At 45.7% G+C, this 17,952-nt stretch overlaps 1 protein-coding gene across 3 annotated transcripts in view; it reads left to right on the top strand.

Annotated features, from left to right (window-relative positions):
• TMEM135 (transmembrane protein 135) overlaps positions 1-17,952 on the top strand; it is a 190,664-nt gene that overhangs the window by 61,638 nt on the left and 111,074 nt on the right. The gene's annotated exons all lie outside the window — the stretch shown is intronic.

Below are 17,952 nucleotides of genomic sequence, written 5' to 3'. Positions count from 1 at the left end.
AGAAAACAAACACTGGTAGTGGCTGCACCGCCCTTCAGAATTCTTTATCATATCGCTAAGGTTTTACTGTGGCCTAAGTGCTGCTGGGTTAGCTTAAATTGTTCACAAAGATGTCACATTGGATTAAATGCCTGTGTGGAGTTTATACTTGCCTGTGAGCAACGCTTCCTGCTGCTGTCTGCAGTGGGAATGGTTGTGTGTGTGTGTGTGTGAGAGTCTGCGGACTCGCAGACCTGTCTCTGCAGCCGTGGTGAGTGAGCGACCGGAGCAGGCTAAAACACAACCCTGGAGCTTCACTTGCAACAGCTACTTGCAACAGAACAAACAGCTCCTTCCACAGGGTGGTCTGGCTGAGTATTCAGTGAGATATTCGATGTGGGTTAGTGTGGGGAGCCCAGGGGCTGTGTATGAGGCAAGTGAGCCCAGGGCCTGTGTATGAGGCAAGTGAGCCCAGGGCAGGGTGCAGAGCACCTGAGCACCTGGGGCTCTTCCCAACTGGCAAGGTGGATTCTCTGCAGGAACTACAGCAGACTGCAAAATGTGTGCAAATCAGAGAGGAGCATGGCTAAACAGTACAGGAAATGCATGTCACATGCTGCTGTCATGTGCATGCTGTGTATGTGTCTCTGTATTGTTCTGTAGTCTGCTGCTGGATTTATTGCATCTTTATTCAGTGTGTTCACTGAATGTTCATACGCCTCTATGGTATCACAGGAGCTTCATTTTCCCCTTCTGAAACTAAACTTAGGCATGAAAAATACTATAAAACTAAAGCTATCTTCATCTTTACCGTGGCTGTCTATCAATATGTAGGTCAAACCTTTTTTGTTCCTGTAAGAAACAAGCCCCCTTTTATCACAGGTCTTCAACTTTATTAGGGGTGTCAAGTTTTACTCTCTCTTAAAAGACTTCAACATCTACAGTTAGAAATAGTTAGAGCTGTTTCCAACAAGTAAATTAAGTAATGAAAGTCTTGCAGCAGTGGTAAAGTCAAAATTGCTTGGGATTAATTGTCTCTTAATGAAAGGATGCAATTTGTAGCTCAGTATGCCAAGTCCTTGGAAGACAGTTTTGTTGGTTGGTTTTTTTTCTTCCCCTGTCAAAGTCTGTATATTATTAGCTGTGACACACTGGCAATGAGGCACACACACAAAAAGCCCCCACATTTGTATGTGTGTATAAACTTTAAGTACACACTGGGTGAGAGGGAAGAGAGTGCCTCAGTCTGTCTCCCATGTTTTGCAGAATTAGCAGTGAGTGAGTCAAAAAAGTTGAAGGAAATGTTAGATTTGTGCAGCCCTGGCTTTGATTAATACAGGGCTGTGCTCTGGGAGCCTCGTGTTTGTGAAGTTTATGAAAGGGCGCTACACTGCATCAGAGTAATTTATGGGCCAAATAAACGTCAGTTGCTAAGGTAAACCAGCCTAGGAAACACTGTAACTAGGATGAAAAACTGAAGAACTGGAGTAAATTGTAAGTGTTGTATGAACACTGATTCAATTGTTTCTTTATATCAGCCCAAGCAAGTGTAAGTTCATTTACAATGCATTTATTAACAGTCTCGGGCTCATAAAACAACACTTAAGGAGCAATTTGGGACACTTTCCAGCTCTCTGTGTTTTGTGTAGCTGCAAGTTAGGCCAGTCTTTTCTTTCTTTTTTTTTTCATTCTTTCTTTAATAATAATAGTAAACCCACCCCTAATCTGTATTCCTGGCTGCCTTGTGAGGTTGTTAAAGTTGCCATTTGGCGTTTCAGAGCAGTGTTTTGCGCTGTGCTCAATTAGTGCAGGCCAAGCAAGGGAAGCACCGGTTTCAGAAATGCACCTAATTACTACAAACCACTGAGGGATCCATTCATTCTGTGCCTGTGGCTCCGGGGGTGCCAGCCACAGAGACTCCAGCGAGCTCTGAAGCCTAATCCCGATTCACGTCTGCAGGTTTCTGTGGTGCTCGCGCTTTGGAAGCAGTAATGGGCTCTGGCTGTTTACCATCCTGCCTCGCTGCCATGCCTCGCCTCTGCAGTGCCTTGAGCCTAGGAAGGAACTGAGAGAGACCCTCTGTGGCCTAACAGTAAACCCTAATACGCCACCTCCTTCTTTCTGGGGGTGGAGGAGAGGTTGAAGGGTTTTACTATCAGTGCTCTGGATCAGTTTTGGGTGAGGATTTCCTTGCAGCTCTTGCTGTTACATACGCGCACTGCTGTAGTCTAGTGGCTAGTTTGGTAACGGACCTCTCCCAGCTTGGTGAAAGACCTTTCCCTTCAGCTCTTTGTTTTGTTGGAGACTCCTAGTTGATCACTTATTTTCTAAACAACTGCTTGGCCTTTAAATCAAGACTTAATGCAGATGAGCATCTGCTGCTTGAATAGAATAGAATAGAATAGAATAGAATAGAATAGAATAGAATAGAATAGAATAGAGTAGAGTAGAGTAGAATAGACCAGACCAGGTTGGAAGAGATCTTCAAGATCATCGCGTCCAACCTATCAACCAATCCAACCCACCTAAACAACTAACCCATGGCACCAAGCACCCCCTCAAGTCTCCTCCTGAACACCTCCAATGACTGTGACTCCACTTGGATAACACCAGTGCTGGAAACAAGAACATGCCTCACTGCTTAGTTGAAACCATCTTATCTGAAGGCTTTTGTAAAATGGTAATGCATCCTTCCCTCCATCTGCTGAGTGGAGGAGCTGCCTGCTGTCAGAAAGTGTTCCCATGCAGATACTTGTGTTAGGGTAGAGCCTGTAACAGGGCTACATCTGGGAAGCATATCAGCGTTGACAATTCATGCTGACAATTTTTCTGACGTCTCGATGGTGCAGCTCCCTTAAATGCCAATGAAGCCCATCAGTCTCAGCTGCTTCAGCACCAGGCTTTGCTTTTTCTGCACATTGTCAGTGAAGAGGTGAGATTTTTAACATCTGATAGAGGAGAGGGTAAAGCTTGTGGTTAAGACCTGGCCTGATACGTGATGGTTTAAGCTGTAGTTAGCTACTCTTAATGTTTGCAAAAGAGCCATCTTTTGAGAGCTGCCTAGAGTGTGAGCCTGGGTGAGACATTGAAGAGTTTGAGTTATGAGCCCATTTGATGTTTCTGCACTTACCAGGATCAATTTGCTCTTTTGATAGGGAATGCAGCATGTTTTAGACTCAGTTGATTGTCTGCCATGGTCTCTGAGTTGTTTTTACTATTGCCACATTCCTTATACTCTTCATTCTTTTGTGTGATTTATGTACTTTTCCCCCAAGAGGTATGAGCTAGTATTTGGCTTTGCTAGCATACAGGCTGTTCAAGTGAACATGCTTATCCAGTGCAGTTTATAGAACAGACCTACTGCATGCTCTTGGTACCTTCAAACCTTGCCAGCAATAATTGTACTTTTTGTTCCTGGTCAAAAATCCTTTCTTGTTATTTAGTACTTAGTTGGAGTGTTTGTTGGGAATCTTAAAGTCTGTGTAGTCTTTATAGCTCACTTACATGTTGAACATAAAGAGAATGGGTAAACAAAGGGTGGATAAAGTGGTCTGGAGAAAGGATTCTGTGGTTTGCCTGCCCCTGAGGTGTGGGGAGCAAGAAACTGAGCTTGAATGTGAACTTCAAGCAGTCTCCACATGGCATTCCCTACTCTGTGAATGGGATACAGCTCTACATCACTTGGAGCAGCCTGGGACCATGCTGCAGTTTCTGCATTTGGTGAATCTAGCAGGTGATTTACTGCAATCGTAGAATGGATTGGGTTGGAAGGGACCTCTAAAGGGCTAGTCCAAGTCGCCTGCAGTGAGCAGGGACACCCTCCACTAGATCAGGTTGCTCAGAGCCTTGTCCAGCCAGACCTTGAATATCTCCAGGGATGGGGCCTCAACTACCTCCCTGGGCAACTTGTTCTAGTGTTCCACCATCCTTATGGTGAAGAACTTGTTCCTAACATCCAATCTAAATCTACTCTGCTCTAATTTCAAACCATTGCCCCTAGTCCTATCACTCCAGGCCTTTGTAAACAGTCCCTCTGCTTTCTAGTAGGCCCCCATCAGGTACTGGAAAGCCACTACTAGGTCTTCCTGGAGCCTTCTGCAGGCTGAACAACCCCAGCTTCCTCAGCCCCCTGATCCTTTTTGTGGCCCTCCTCTGGAGCTTCTTCATCAGGTCCATGTCCTTGCTGTGTTGAGGGCTCCAGACCTGAATGCAGTACTCCAGGTGAGGTCTTGCCAGAGTAAAGTGGCAGAATCACCTCTCTTGACCTGCTGGCCACACTTCTTTTGATGCAGCCCAGGATGCAATTGCCCTTCTGGGCTGCAAGTGCACACCATTGGCTTGTGTCCAGCTTCTCATCCACCAGCACCTCCAAGTCCTTTTCTACAGGGCTGCTCTCAGTGTCATCACCCCTCAGCCTGTGTTGATATCTAGGATTATCTGAATGGAATGGAATGGAATGGAATGGAATGGCATGGCATGGCATGGCATGGAATGGCATGGCATGGCATGACATGGAATAGAATAGAATATAATAGAATAGACCAGACCAGGTTGGAAGAGACCTTCAAGATCATCACATCCAACCCATCAACCAATCCAACAAACACCACCTAATCAACTAAACCATGGCACCAAGCACCCCATCAAGTCTCCTCCTGAACACCTCCAGTGATGGTGACTCCACCACCTCCCCAGGCAGCCCATTCCAATGGGCAATCACTCTCTCTCTCTAGAACTTCTTCTAACCTCCAGCCTAAACCTCCCCTGGTGCAGCTTGAGACTGTGTCCTCTTGTTCTGCTACTGGCTGCCTGGGAGAAGAGACCAACCTCTGCCTGTCTACAACCTCCCTTCAGGTAGTTGTAGAGAGCAATAAGGTCTCCCCTGAGTCTCCTCTCCAGGCTAAGCAACCCCAGCTCCCTCAGCCTCTCCTCACAGGGCTGTGCTCCAAACCCCTCCCCAGCTTTGTTGCTCTTCTCTGGACACGCTCCAGCAAGTCAACATCCCTAAGTCCAGGATCTTACACTTTGCCTTATTGATCCTCATGAGATTCTCTTCAGCCCACCCCTCCAGCCTGTCCAGGTCCCTCTGGATGGTCTCCCAGGAAAAGTGCAGATTCAGCTGCAGGCTTAAACAACCCCTGTTGTTTCACCTTTACTGTGTGTGAATGCCATACCCCATGCACTGGGACATGCAAGTTGGCAATGGTCATAAGTAATACTTTTTATGAAGAGAGCAGGCTATTGGGACAGACCATGCAAACCTGTGCCTAATGTACCAGCAGGCATTCATCTGCTAACTCTGGTTACAATTCAAATACTTGAATATTGTTATTTTCTCCAGATTTCTAAAACTAGCTTCAAAAATAATTATTCTCATGTATTTAATGTTTTTGTGACTAACATGATGCCTCAGCCTTAAGGCTGTATATCTTTCAGTACAATATGAATTGAGAGTAGCACACTTCTGGCTAGCAATGCTGAATAATAAAGTTCTTCATGTCATCATGAGAGAATTCAGTTTGTCAGCTTATTCTTTGTAGTCTGTCAGAATTTTCCTTGGTCTGTAGGTTCCTCAGATGATGGATGGAGGTAATTAGTTCTGTACTCTTCCTGACTTTGGAAAGGAAGTGAGAAGTATTTAGAATAGAATAGGATAGAATAGGATAGGGTAGGATAGGATAGGGTAGAGTAGAATAGAATAGGATAGGATAGGATAGGATAGGATAGGATAGGATAGGATAGGATAGGATAGGATAGGATAGGATAGGATAGGATAGGGTAGAGTAGGATAGGATAGGATAGGATAGGATAGGATAGGATAGGATAGGATAGGATAGGATAGGATAGGATAGAATAGAATGGAATAGAATAGAATGGAATAGAATAGAATAAACCAGGTTGGAAAAGACCTTTGAGATCGAGTCCAACCCATCACCCAACACCATCTAATCAACTAAACCATGGCACCAAGTGCCTCATCCAGGCTGTTCTTAAACACCTCCAGTGATGGTGACTCCACCATCTCCCTGGGCAGCACATTCCCATGGCCAATCTCTCTGTCTGTGAAGAATTTCCTCCTAACATCCAGCCTAAATTATTTCATTGTTTCTCTTTTGGAGGAAGAATTGCCTTGGCAGATAGTACCATCAGGAGGAGATTCTTAGGGTCTTTTGATTTCCCCCCCATGGTGAGAGAAGATCAGAGTGTGCCTGTTCACAGGAAGACAGTCTGTGTTTCAGTGTTCTTGCCTGACATTGGCTGTGAGGCACAGAGGGCAGACTCCAGCTCTTCTGCCTGAGCTTTACTGGGTTTACAATAATTTCATTGTGGTTCTTCCTGCTTTGCTCATCATTTGCCAGATTGTAGAGAAAGTGAAGCAGGGGCTTTACACAGCTGGCACTGATCTGCACTTAGCTTTCTTGCCTTTTTTTTTACTGTTGTTGATAGCAACCATCCAGATTTTCATGGAAACATGTCAGTTCCAGCACTGGCTAATCTCCTGTGAGACCACTGATATGTCATGGCAAAAATCAGGTCTCATGTTGGGTTTTTTGCATTAGAATAGGCTGAATTTTTCTCTACATAAATCATGCCCTGTTACTTGTTAAGATTACAGAGCTAGTTGGCAATAAAACCCAGGTTGATACACACCAGGTGGGATTTTTCCATGGTGTTGAAGTCAGTTCACAAGAGTAATTTTGGCAATTTCAACGTTGCTGAGTTTTAGGACCTGGAGGTTGTAGCCAGCTTCATCTCAGGGGGGGCTGGAGCCTGAGTCTGGCTGATGGCTTGGTTTTTAAGGGCATTTACTAATTTAGCTTACTGGAGGTATTTTCTTCTGCTTTGACACTTGGTATTTATCCCCCAGTCCTGCTGCTGGGCTGGCTACAGTGCTTCATCAGCTGGGAAAGTCAGTCCAGGCCACTTCCCTTCATAGAAAACATTCAAGAGCATGAAGGAGGAGTATTGAGATCCTGGCCTGACAGAAGTGAAGCTTTTCACACTTGCTTAATATATATGGGGAAATTCTGCATGTTTTGATGTCCAGAATTCTTTAGCCACAGCATTAGGGGTGGTGAGCTCTCATAGTTTTTGTTAGAGCAGACCTGACAGACTGTAGGTGTGCTTGTGGGTAGGGGTTACGTCAAAGGCTCCGTTATTGAAGAGGGGAGCTTCTGCAGTACAATTGCCCCACGGCTTCTGTCAACAGTCTCAGTGCTCAGAATAGATGTGGCCCTCCTGATAGTGTTTGTAAAGGAGAAGTGTGGCTTCCTTCTTAGATTGGTCTCATGATAAAAGTTTCCTGCCTTTCTTGAAAAGAGAAAACAGTATGGAAGTGTGCTGTGCTGCGCTCCCTGCGCTGCACCGCTTGTTCCCAGCCCCTGGAGGTACTGCTCTGATTTTGAAGAAAGGTGCTTGGGAAGGAGAAATCTTCCTTGGTCAGTTTATCTGAAATGGCTTCACCTGCAAACTGCTTTGAGGGTTAGGCAGCCTGTACATGAAGCTTTCTCTTAGTTACTCTTGGGCAAAATAAGAACAGCTTTCTGAAGAACAGGAAGAGGTTGACCAGCGCTTCAGCCAGCTCCCAAAATACTAAGCCCTGCTCTAAGCCCTGAAATTGTTAGCTCTCCATAAAAGACAGAGAAGTTGGTGTGTGAAAAAGTAATTCAGAGCTCTTTGTTCTGTTGGTAGATAATTACAGTTCCCCATACAGCATCTGACTTCCTGAAATGCTGATTGTTTTGTAGTAAATGGGTTTGATCGCTTACAGCCAGCATTTTGTTTTGCTTTATTTCTGCAGACAAGAGCATGTGATAAATGACATCACAGCACTCCATGGTCATCTCCAGGATATCCATGCCCTTCATTAAAAGCAGTGCAGCTGTTGGCCAGCAGCAGTGGAACTTTCCTAGACAAAGGAGGGGAGGCATTTTTATGAACTACACCCAAAAAATGGTGTTAGCCTCTGCATCCTGTTTCTGATTGGTTCGGGAAGATGCGAGACGTGCCCGTTTAACCAGCAGGGCTGGGAGGGGAGCTGAGTGTCCCATCCAAAGTAGCTGGAGTCTGTCACACTTGGTGTTTAGATTAGGTTTGTGTTAGTTTAACTCATAACTCCGTGGGTAAATTACAATGCGTGGAAACAAACCAGCAGAGACAAAGAGGTTTCTGTTCCTTTTGCAGATACTGAGAGTTACTACTGAAAAATGCTACCGGTGGGAAACGTAAAAGATGAGGTAATCCCCTGAAGCAAAAGGACCATGGTTGTGAAACACATTAAGCATAAATCTTGTAAAGCTTGTAGGGAGTGCACTGAATTGAACCTGTGCAGAGTTCATGCTAACACCAAATTCTGGTCAGTAAAAGCAGGTGAAGGAATTGTAAGTGGCTGCACTTCAGTGAGGCTGGGATTCCAGAGCACGTGCTTGGGTAGCGTGGAATGAGGCTAAATAAATATGCAGCTCATGAACTTAGTGGTCATGGTGAGACTTAAACATGTCTGTGGTACAAGACCCAAGGCTGCTGGAAGGCCTTGCGGTGCCACTGACTGTTTAAACCTCTGCTGCTTTCCACAGGGTAGAGAACAAGGATCAGCATCTTTGTATTTTGCTTTCAGTGGTACTAATAACTCATTGAGGAGCGGTGGGTGGACCAAGGAAGCTCACCTCAGTCTGCTTTGCTTATTTATGGAAGCTTGGGAATGAATTTTTCCAGGGACATCCTGGTGTGCATTGCCATGTCACACACCCTGCCCTTCCCATCTGGCTTGCTTTCATGCTAACATTCATCAGCGCTCTTCAGACCAGCAGGGCCAGGTGCTAGAAAGTCACAGCGAAGAGGCAGAATGGATGGATAGGCAGAGATGTAGCTTTAAGTGTAGGATGATCAACAAGGCCAAGTGCAAGGTCCTGCACCTGGTTTGGGGCAACCCCCAGTAGACTGAGGCATGAAGGGATTGAGAGCAGCCCAGTGGAAAAGGGCTGAGGAGGGTACTGATGGATGAAAAGACAGATGTGAGCCAACAATGTGCGCTCACAGCCCAGAAAGCCAACCATACCCTGGGCTGCATCAAAAGAAGTCTGGCCAGCAGGTCAAGGGAGGTGATTCTGCCCATCTACTCTGCTCTCCTGAGACCTCAGCTGGAGCACTGTGCCCAGCTCTAAGTACAAGAATGTGTCCAGAGGAGGCCCATGAAAATGGTTCAAGAGCTGGAGCACCTCTCCTATGAGGACAGACTGAGAGAGTTGAGGTTGTTCAGCCTGGAAAAGAGAAGGCTCTGGGGAGACCTTGCTGCAGCCTTTCAGTACTTGAAGGGGGCTTATAAAATAGATTGGGCAAGACTTCTTTTGCAGAGTCTGTGCTGAGGGAAGAAGGGCCAATGGTTGTAAAGTGAAAGAGAGTATGTTTAGATTGGACATAAGGAAGAAATCTGCTGTGATGAGAGGCGGTGAGTCACTGGAACAGGTTGACCAGAGAATTTGTGGATGCCCCATCATTGCAAGTAGTTGAGGTCAGGTCAGATGGGGCTTTGAGCAGCCTAATCCAGTGAAAGCTGTCCCTGCTCACTGCAGGGTTATTGGACTAGATCTTTAAAGGCCCTTCTCACCCAGAACATTCTCTCATTCTGTGTAGTGCTGGAGTGCTGTGCAGCTGAAGGCTCAGAGCAGCGTCGCTCTGTTATCCTGACACTTGGTGGCTGCAGCAGACCTGCTGTTTATGTTCTGTTGTTCCAGCGGCTCCTGGCCAGGCAGCAGAAACACCCCCCATGGACTGGTTCCAAATGGGATGGAGAGAAGTGGGAAGTCTTCCTGCTGCAGGGGTGGTGCAGGATGGATGGATGGGTGCATGTGCTCCTTCTCAGCCTTCTGGAGCTGGAATCTGGAGAGTTTGCTGCCCCTGAATCCTGGGGGAGCACCGGCTACGTGCAAGTGTGCTCGTATATTCCTAGCCTGGCCAGAGTGGTCTTTCAGCTTTTATCTTTTATTCTAGCTGACAGCATTACTAATCAAAACCATTTTGACAGTTGTCATGTGCTTTCTGCAGGCTGGCTCGCAGCTGCTCTCTGCCCTTCTGTTGTGTGATTGGAAAGGAGGAAGGTTTTAGCTGGCTTCAGTGGATTGTTTCTCAGACGCAGAAGCTTTGGTGCTGGTGGTGAGGCAGCCTCTCTTAGACTTCTTTCCTCTGGCATTTCTGTCAAGGCAGAGATTAAATGGCCTATTTCTCCAATTTCCCATGCTGGCTGCTGGCCTGGTTTGTGGGTAATGCAGTTCATGAGCATTATACTGCTGGAGTTTTGCTTTTTCCCCCCCCCCCCGGCTTCCTGATATTCAGTTAATTGCAACTTTGAGCTGTTCAATCCTTTGTGCAGAGAAAACTAGAAAAGTCAGCTACAGGCTGGGACCAGGAATCCCAATGAAATGCCAAGCATATTTTTTGGGAAGGGGGCATGGGAAGAAGGAAAGGGAGAACAGGTAAAAAAGAACTCAGGGGAAAAAAAACCCAACAACAAACCATCATCTTGGAAAAAGTTACAGAGACCACAACTGCAGGCTGCTGGGTTCAGATTGAGATAAATAAACACTAATGCTTTTATTTTATCCTCCTGGCAGCCCACAGTACTTGATTATTTCTGTGCTTGGATCATTTGTTGAGTACACGTTCTACAGCTGTAAGCTTTAAAGCTCTTTTAAGGAGAGGCTAAGGTTCCTGAGCAGCTCTGCAGCAAGGCAGGTTGCTTGCAGTGGGAATACAGCGAAGGCTGAAGGCAAAGATGGTCAGCATGATGCAGATTATCTTTTGGGCATTAAGAACAACAGGGTAATTTAGTTAGGGTAGAGGTAAATTAGTTTGTGAGGCAGTTCATTAACCCTGAGAGTGCAGATTTGGTTCGGTGAGCAAATGGAATTTGTTAGTTCAATAGAGTATCTGTCTGCAAATTTGAACCTGTGTTGACACAACAAACCTGCAAGTATTCCAAGGAGCTGCATGGTGTAACTCAAAAAGATCTACCCTGTGCTAGTAATCTTCTTACTTATGGTACTGATTTATTTCTGTTATTTTCATACTATCACAGTATCAGTCAGGGTTGGAAGGGACCACAAGGATCAGCTAGTTCCAACCCCCCTGCCATGGGCAGGGACACCCCACACTAGATCAGGCTGGCCAGAGCCTCATCCAGCCTGGGCTTAAACACCTCCAGGGATGGGGCCCCAACCACCTCCCTGGACAACCCATTCCAGGGCTTCACCACTCTCACGGGGAAGAAACTCCTCCTCCTTTTAGTGATGAGTTCCACAAATGGCCAAGTGTCGAGTTAGGGAAACAGCGCAGGTTTATTGTTTGAGAAAGGAGAACTGTTTCCAGGGAGGCTTCTGCTGTGCAGGTTACATAGCCAGGTGTGTGCTTTGTTTCCTTTCAGCCATCTAATCTTCAAGCTACTCTTCCATCCTGCCCCATAAATTGCAGCAGATTTGACCCATCTCCTGTGCATCCAGAGCTTCCAAGAGGTAGTCCTGCAAGCTGAGAATTGCTGGGGCTTGTGACTATTGAGGACAGGTACTCTTCTGTTCCTGAAGTGCATCTTCTTTTTCATTTGGGGCAGGCAGCAGACAGTGATTTATATAAAAGAATTGAATTATCCTATCAGATGATGGAGTGTGCTGCCCAGGGAGGGGCTTGAGTCACCATCCCTGGATGTGTTTAAAGGCTGTTTAGAGGTGGTTCTGGTTCTTAGGAATATGGTTTGGGAGTGGACTTGCAGAGTAGGGTTAGTGGTTGGACCTGATGATCATAGAGGTCTTTTCCAACCTGAGTGATGTTATGATTCTACTAAAGATGCACCAATGCTGTGTAAGTAACTAGGGAAAAGAGAGGCTGAATATTATGGAATGCAGAGGTGGGTGTTTGGTGCAATATTTGGGTGCTGACATTCTTCAGGCACAAAAATTGGATAAAAGAGAAGTTCAGAAAATGGGTGCAAGGCTATCATCAGCTCTGCTTGGTCATGGGGCTTAAAGTGTTCCGAGTTCACAGTCAGGTTGATTCTATGGAAGGTAAAGGTAAGTGATTTGATCTGCTGATAGGTGAATGGAAAGAGCTTGCATCTCACAGATGGTCAACTATAGACTGATCTACTTCTTATACAAATAGAGTTCAAATGGTTTGGTATTAAAGGCAGAGAAGTCCAGGCAGAGAGGTAGATGGAATTGACACCTGAAAGATGATTTTCCAGAGAAGTAAGAGTTTAAATATGTCTGTTTAAAAGCATCTATGCAGCTGCAGTGTTGTGGCTTACACACAATTTAAAGTCATAAAACATCTAAAGTGACAGCAAAATCTGTGTTTCTGTTGTAGTGATTTCATCAAAAGCTGTAACACAGAGTCAGAGAATGCTTTGGGTTGGGAAGGACCTTAAAGATCATCTGGTTCCAACCCCTCTGGCACGGGCCAGGAAGTCTTCCGCTAGAGCAGGTTGTTCAAGGCCGCATCCAACCTGGCCTTGAACACCTCCAGGGAGGGGGCATCCACAACTTCCCTGGGCAGCCTGTTCCAGTGTCTCTCCACCCCCATTGTAAAGAATGTCTTTGTAATATCCAGACTAAATTTCCCCTTCCCAAGCCTAAGGCTCTTCCCTCTTTCCTGTCACTGCAAGCCACTGTTAAAAGTCCTTTCCCAGCTTCTTGTAGGCACCTTTCAGCTACCGGAATGATGCTATAAGGTCTCCCCCCAGAGCTGCCTTTTCTCCAGGCTGAACAGCCCCAGCTCTTGCAGCCTGTCCTCATAGGGAAGGTGCTCTAGAACTCTGATCACCTCCCTGACCCTCCTCTGGACCTGCTCCAGCATTTTGATTTCCCTCTTATTCTGGGGGCACCAGAACTGGACTCAGTACTCCAGGTGGGGGTCTCATGAGAGCGGAGTAGAGGGGGAGAGTCACCTCCCTCATCCTGCTGTCACATTTCTCTGGCTGCAATAAATAAGCTCACCAGTGAAGTTGAATGTCATCTGCAGTGAGCTTTAGATGGCAAGGGTTGCCTTACATGTGAAGTTTTGTGGATAGAAATTAGGAAAGAAAGATAATTTGGCTTCAGAAACTTCTTATCCATTTTTGCTTTTAAATCTCACTAAACCTCTTTCTTCTTCTTCCTTTGTAGCACTTGTTCTTCTTTGCAAAAGCTCTGTGATTGTTTGTAAGGCCTACAACAATAGTTCATCTGCAGTACGTAATCAAGTTGAAAAATGTCAGTGATGATTTCAGATGGACTGTCAAGAACCTTTTTTTTTACTGCAATTTGCTTTTCATGAAGCACAGATTTTACAACCAGTGCTGTCAGCCAGCTATTGGAGCCAAGATCAGCAAACCTCATAGGAGTGACAAAAAGTCTTTTGTGCTATCTTGCCCTTTTTTATTCTTACAATAAATTGCCCCATTCTCATTTTAATTGAATCTGTAAATTGCTGTGAATGACTTCCAAAAGCCTCTGCCTTCCAGGACATAGCTTTGAATAGCTATTTCTTGTTTTTAAACTCTGTTTAGAAGCAGATGCCCAAATTTGTCAGGTGATTGCAAAGCATGCATTTCTCAATCAATTAATTTGCATTAGCAATCCTGTCCGTTGCTTGTGTTTGCAGTTCTAACCTTGGTGAAACTGGAGGGAAGGGATCCATCCAGAGGAACCTTGACAGGCTGGAGAGGTGGGCCCAAGGCAGCCTCAGGAAATTCAGCAAGGCCAAGTGCAAGGTCCTGCAGCTGGGTCAGGGCAATCCCAAGCACCAATACAGGCTGGGCAGGGACTGGCTTGAGGGCAGCCCTGAAGAAAAAGATTTATTGTGGCCTTCCAGTATCTGAAGTGGGGTACAAGAAAGCTGGGGAGGGACTTTTTAGGGTGTCAGGGAGTGATAGGACTAGGGGGGAATGGAACAGAACTAGAAATGGGTAGATGCAGATTGGATGTTAGGAAGTTCTTCCCCATGAGGGTGGTGAGACACTGGCACAGGTTGCCCAGGGAGGTGGTGGAAGCCTCATCCCTGGAGGTGTTTGCAGCCAGGCTGGATGTGGCTGTGAGCAACCTGCTGTAGTGTGAGGTGTCCCTGCCCATGGCAGGGGGTTTGGAAGTAGATGATCCTTGAGTTCCCTTCCAACCCTGACAATTCTATGATACATTATAAAACCATTTTGTTTTTGTGAATACCTAGAAAACTCAAAACATCTGGAAGACAAAGCACTGTTTTTCTTGCTGCCTTCCCCCCCTCCCCCCCAGTCAATTTCCATCAGTAATGCACAGTTATTTTTCCCTTTTGTTCTGGTTCATAGCAGTGGTTTCTTCTTTAACAGAGCCTGCACTGTACGAGAGAGTGGCAAGCTCCACCAGGCAGCCATTTCACCTCACGTATCCAGTGACACAGTATACATTCCTTACCATGAAGAACAGACTGCTGGAGTCAGTAACTATCAGCTTGGCAACACATTTATTTCACACTGAGATCACTAAAACCATCTGTTGATAATTTGCATTCTTAAAGACCTCTGACTCCCATCTCTGAATAGAAGTACCTAAAGTCATTGCCCAAGCCTGTAATGATTCTTCTTTAAGGCTTACTCACAGTTATTTGAGTGCAAATAAATCTTACATTTTTTACAGCTTCATAAAAGTCCCTGATTGTAATGAAACATTTAATGCTAACATTTAACTGCAAAAGCAGTTAAAAATGATCTAGAGTCCTAGTCAGCAGTTTCTTTGGGATATGCCTATTGTTTTTTAAATGGATGGTTTTGCCTTTTTAATCACTTTTCCTGAGATGATGATAACTATTCCAAATAAGATATTTTCTTCCATGATCACAGTTGCACATCCTAACATAAAATGCAAGGGTATTGTCATAGTTTCAGCATTTCAAAGTGGATGGAGTTTTAAACTGAGAAGCAGTAAATATATAGTTTCATAGTTTCATAGTTTCATTCAGGGTTGGAAGGGACCACAAGGATCATCTAGTTCCAACCCCCCTGCCACTCAGTGGACAAGTGTCTACTGCAAGCTCATATGCAAGGATTTTAGAAGATGCTTTAAGGATGGCAAAGGGCTGACATTGCAACCAGGTAATTCAGCTTATTCCAGATGGCATGTAAATTGTGGGTGTCCTTGCTGAGAATGGTGAACAAGAAGAACCATGACTCATAGAATCAGTCAGGGTTGGAAGGGACCACAAGGATCAGCTAGTTCCAACCCCCCTGCCATGGGCAGGGACACCCCACACTAGATCAGCCTGGCCAGAGCCTCAGCCAGCCTGCTCTTAAACACCTCCAGGGACAGGGCCCCAACCACCTCCCTGGACAACCCATTCCAGAGCTTCACCACTCTCATGGTGAAGAACCTCCTCCTCACCTCCAGCCTGAATCTCCCCACCTCCAGCTTCATTCCATTCCCCCTAGTCCTATCACTGCCTGAGATCCTGAGCAGTCCCTCCCCAGCCTTCTTGGAGGCCCCCTTCAGATACTGGAAGGCCACAATGAGGTCACCTGGGAGCCTTCTCTTCTCCAGACTGAACAGCCCCAACTCCTTCAGTCTGTCCTTGTAGGAGAGGTGCTCCAGCCTTCTGCTCATCCTCCTGGCCCTGCTCTGGACACGTTCCAGCACCTCCAGATCCCTCTTGTAATAGGGGCTCCAGAACTGGAGGCAGTACTCCAGGTGGGGTCTCCCCAGCGCTGAGCAGAGAGGGAGAATCACCTCCCTTGCCCTGCTGGCCACACTTCTCCTGCTGCAGCCCAGGATCTGGTTGGCTTTGTGGGCTGCAAGTGCACACTGAGAGCTCCTGGTGAGCTCTCTGTGGCAAAATGGCAGTTTTTGACCTGATGCACAAATGTTTGCTAAACTTTTCCAGTAGACATTTATAGCTAAAGAAGTCAAAGAAACTACTTTACTAGTTGGCCTGTGTTGAAAGATAGATTACTTTGTGTCAGGGCAGTCGTCTGTGTGATCAGATGGATGGTGGGACCTCTATCCTTAGCAGTGCTGGAAATGTGCCTGAACAAGCCCGGGACAACCTGCTTCAAGGGTTCAAAGACTCGGGCAGCCTGCTTCAAAGACCCCGCTGGTCTTTGCCGAATGATTCTGTGGGGCAGAAAGGAAAAAGGTGGAAATTGAAGACAGTGAAGGAGTTTGTTCAAAGCAGAAGCATTGCAGCTAATTCAGATTTTTAAAGCGGCTGCATTTTCCTAGCCCTGATCTCTCTTTGTGTGATGTTAGTTGTGTGACGGCGGTAGGTTCCATCTTCTTGTTCTTCCATGTAAGGCGCTGCCTCATTTGAATCACAGCACGTTCCCTCTCAGTTCTCTTTGTAGAAAGGATACAAACTTGAAATCTTTTCTGTTAATGCCCTCCTCCTTCATCACAACAACAATAAGCTTGGCTCTGGTCACTCTTTTCCAAGATGAAGTTCCTTAAGCATCTTCTTTGATTTTTGCATACCTAAAAGCCCCAAAGCTCTTCCTCCAGCTTTGTCCTTGTCAGTGTGTGGTTGGCTCTGGATGGCCTCGTCTCCCTCAAGCTCTTTGGGTAGGTAGCTGTGATTGTGGGGCTAATCTTCTTAGCACTGCTCGGCACATGAGAAGTGGTGCCCACAGGAGGACGTCTGTGCTGCTGGATTTGCTGTTGCTGTGATTTCTTTCTTTGTGAATGACAACTGGCATTAACTCTGCGAGCACAAGTGTGTTCAGAAGGATCTTTTAAGAGTCCAGATGAAAAGAAAGTCACACACACCAGTGGTTTTCCAAAGGAACAAAAGCGGCTTAGCTGTGTTGACAGAATGCTCAATTCAGTTGAAACATCCTTAAAAACGTTGGTGAAAGAAACCAATTTGGGGAAATACAAAAGGTTTGTATGAGGGTCTCTCAAAGAAGAAGAGTTTGAGAAGAATTACACTTGGGCATTGCCCTGCATTGGTCGTGGTTCTGGGGCTCACGCATTCATTTACAGATGGGAGAGGGAAAGCATAAGGTTTCTGCAGGCAATTCTGTAGAGAAGGGAAACCCCACTATCTGTAGCTATGAAGACTGAGGAATTCATCTCAAGAGTTGTCTTTGATATTAGAGCTGTTGAGATACAGCTGTCTCAAGGTGGTGCAGCATGAATGCAGCAAGTCCTACATCCATGCAAAGCCCTGAGCAGCTTACTTTGCAAATCACTATGAGAAAGATAATCAGCTACTGCAAACTGCTTTTGTTTATAAACTTTCTAAACCTTTTTGTCCCCCCAAACAACCTGATAATTACTTTTAAACATAGATCTGTAAATGTTGGAATCTTTTTCTTTATGAGAACCAGATATTAAAACCGTGTTTCATTACAGATGAAATTGAAACCAGATTTACTACTTGCTATGGAAACAAGTCTTTACAACAAATCAGTTCTTGTGTGCGCTGATGTGCCAACCCAGGGCTTTATGTAACCAGCGATTTTTCATGCCTTTTTGCAAACGGCCTGGAGGAAGAGATGTGTGGCAGAGCCTGTGGGGCTTTCTGTGTGTGCTAGAGACTGCATTAGAAGGCATTCATCTGCGTTTGTGTCAGGAGTATGTGCTAATTGTCCCTCTTGATTAAAGAACGATGGGACAACACAAAGTATGCAGCCTAACTGAAGATTACCCTAAGTAAAGACTTCTTCGAAGCTGTGCTCCCTGTCATTTGCACATGACAGTGTTGTATGTTGTAGTGCTGCTGCTGTTAACAGGGACTCGGGTGCTCTTAGGAAAATAGCTGTGTCACGCTCTCGGGTTTTGATACTTACGTGGTAATTTAAGTCTATAATATTAAACAGCAGTGACATTAATTACTTTCCTGAGTTGTGAAATTCCACAGGGCTATTTCTTCCCTTAGTATCCCACTTTTACATGACAACCCATGGAAGATCGTCCTAAGGGACTGAGCCTCTCTGAGCAGAGTTCTGTGTAATTGCTGCAGTGTCAGCGGAGGGACATGCAC

The sequence above is a fragment of the Melanerpes formicivorus genome, unplaced genomic scaffold (genome assembly GCF_026170545.1).
Source record: "Melanerpes formicivorus ecotype bairdi unplaced genomic scaffold, bMelFor1.0.p_v2 SCAF_1, whole genome shotgun sequence".
In the NCBI taxonomy this organism is placed as follows: domain Eukaryota; kingdom Metazoa; phylum Chordata; class Aves; order Piciformes; family Picidae; genus Melanerpes; species Melanerpes formicivorus.
The sequence above is the reverse complement of the archived record's forward strand: the minus strand, read 5'-3'. Positions and strand labels throughout refer to the sequence as shown.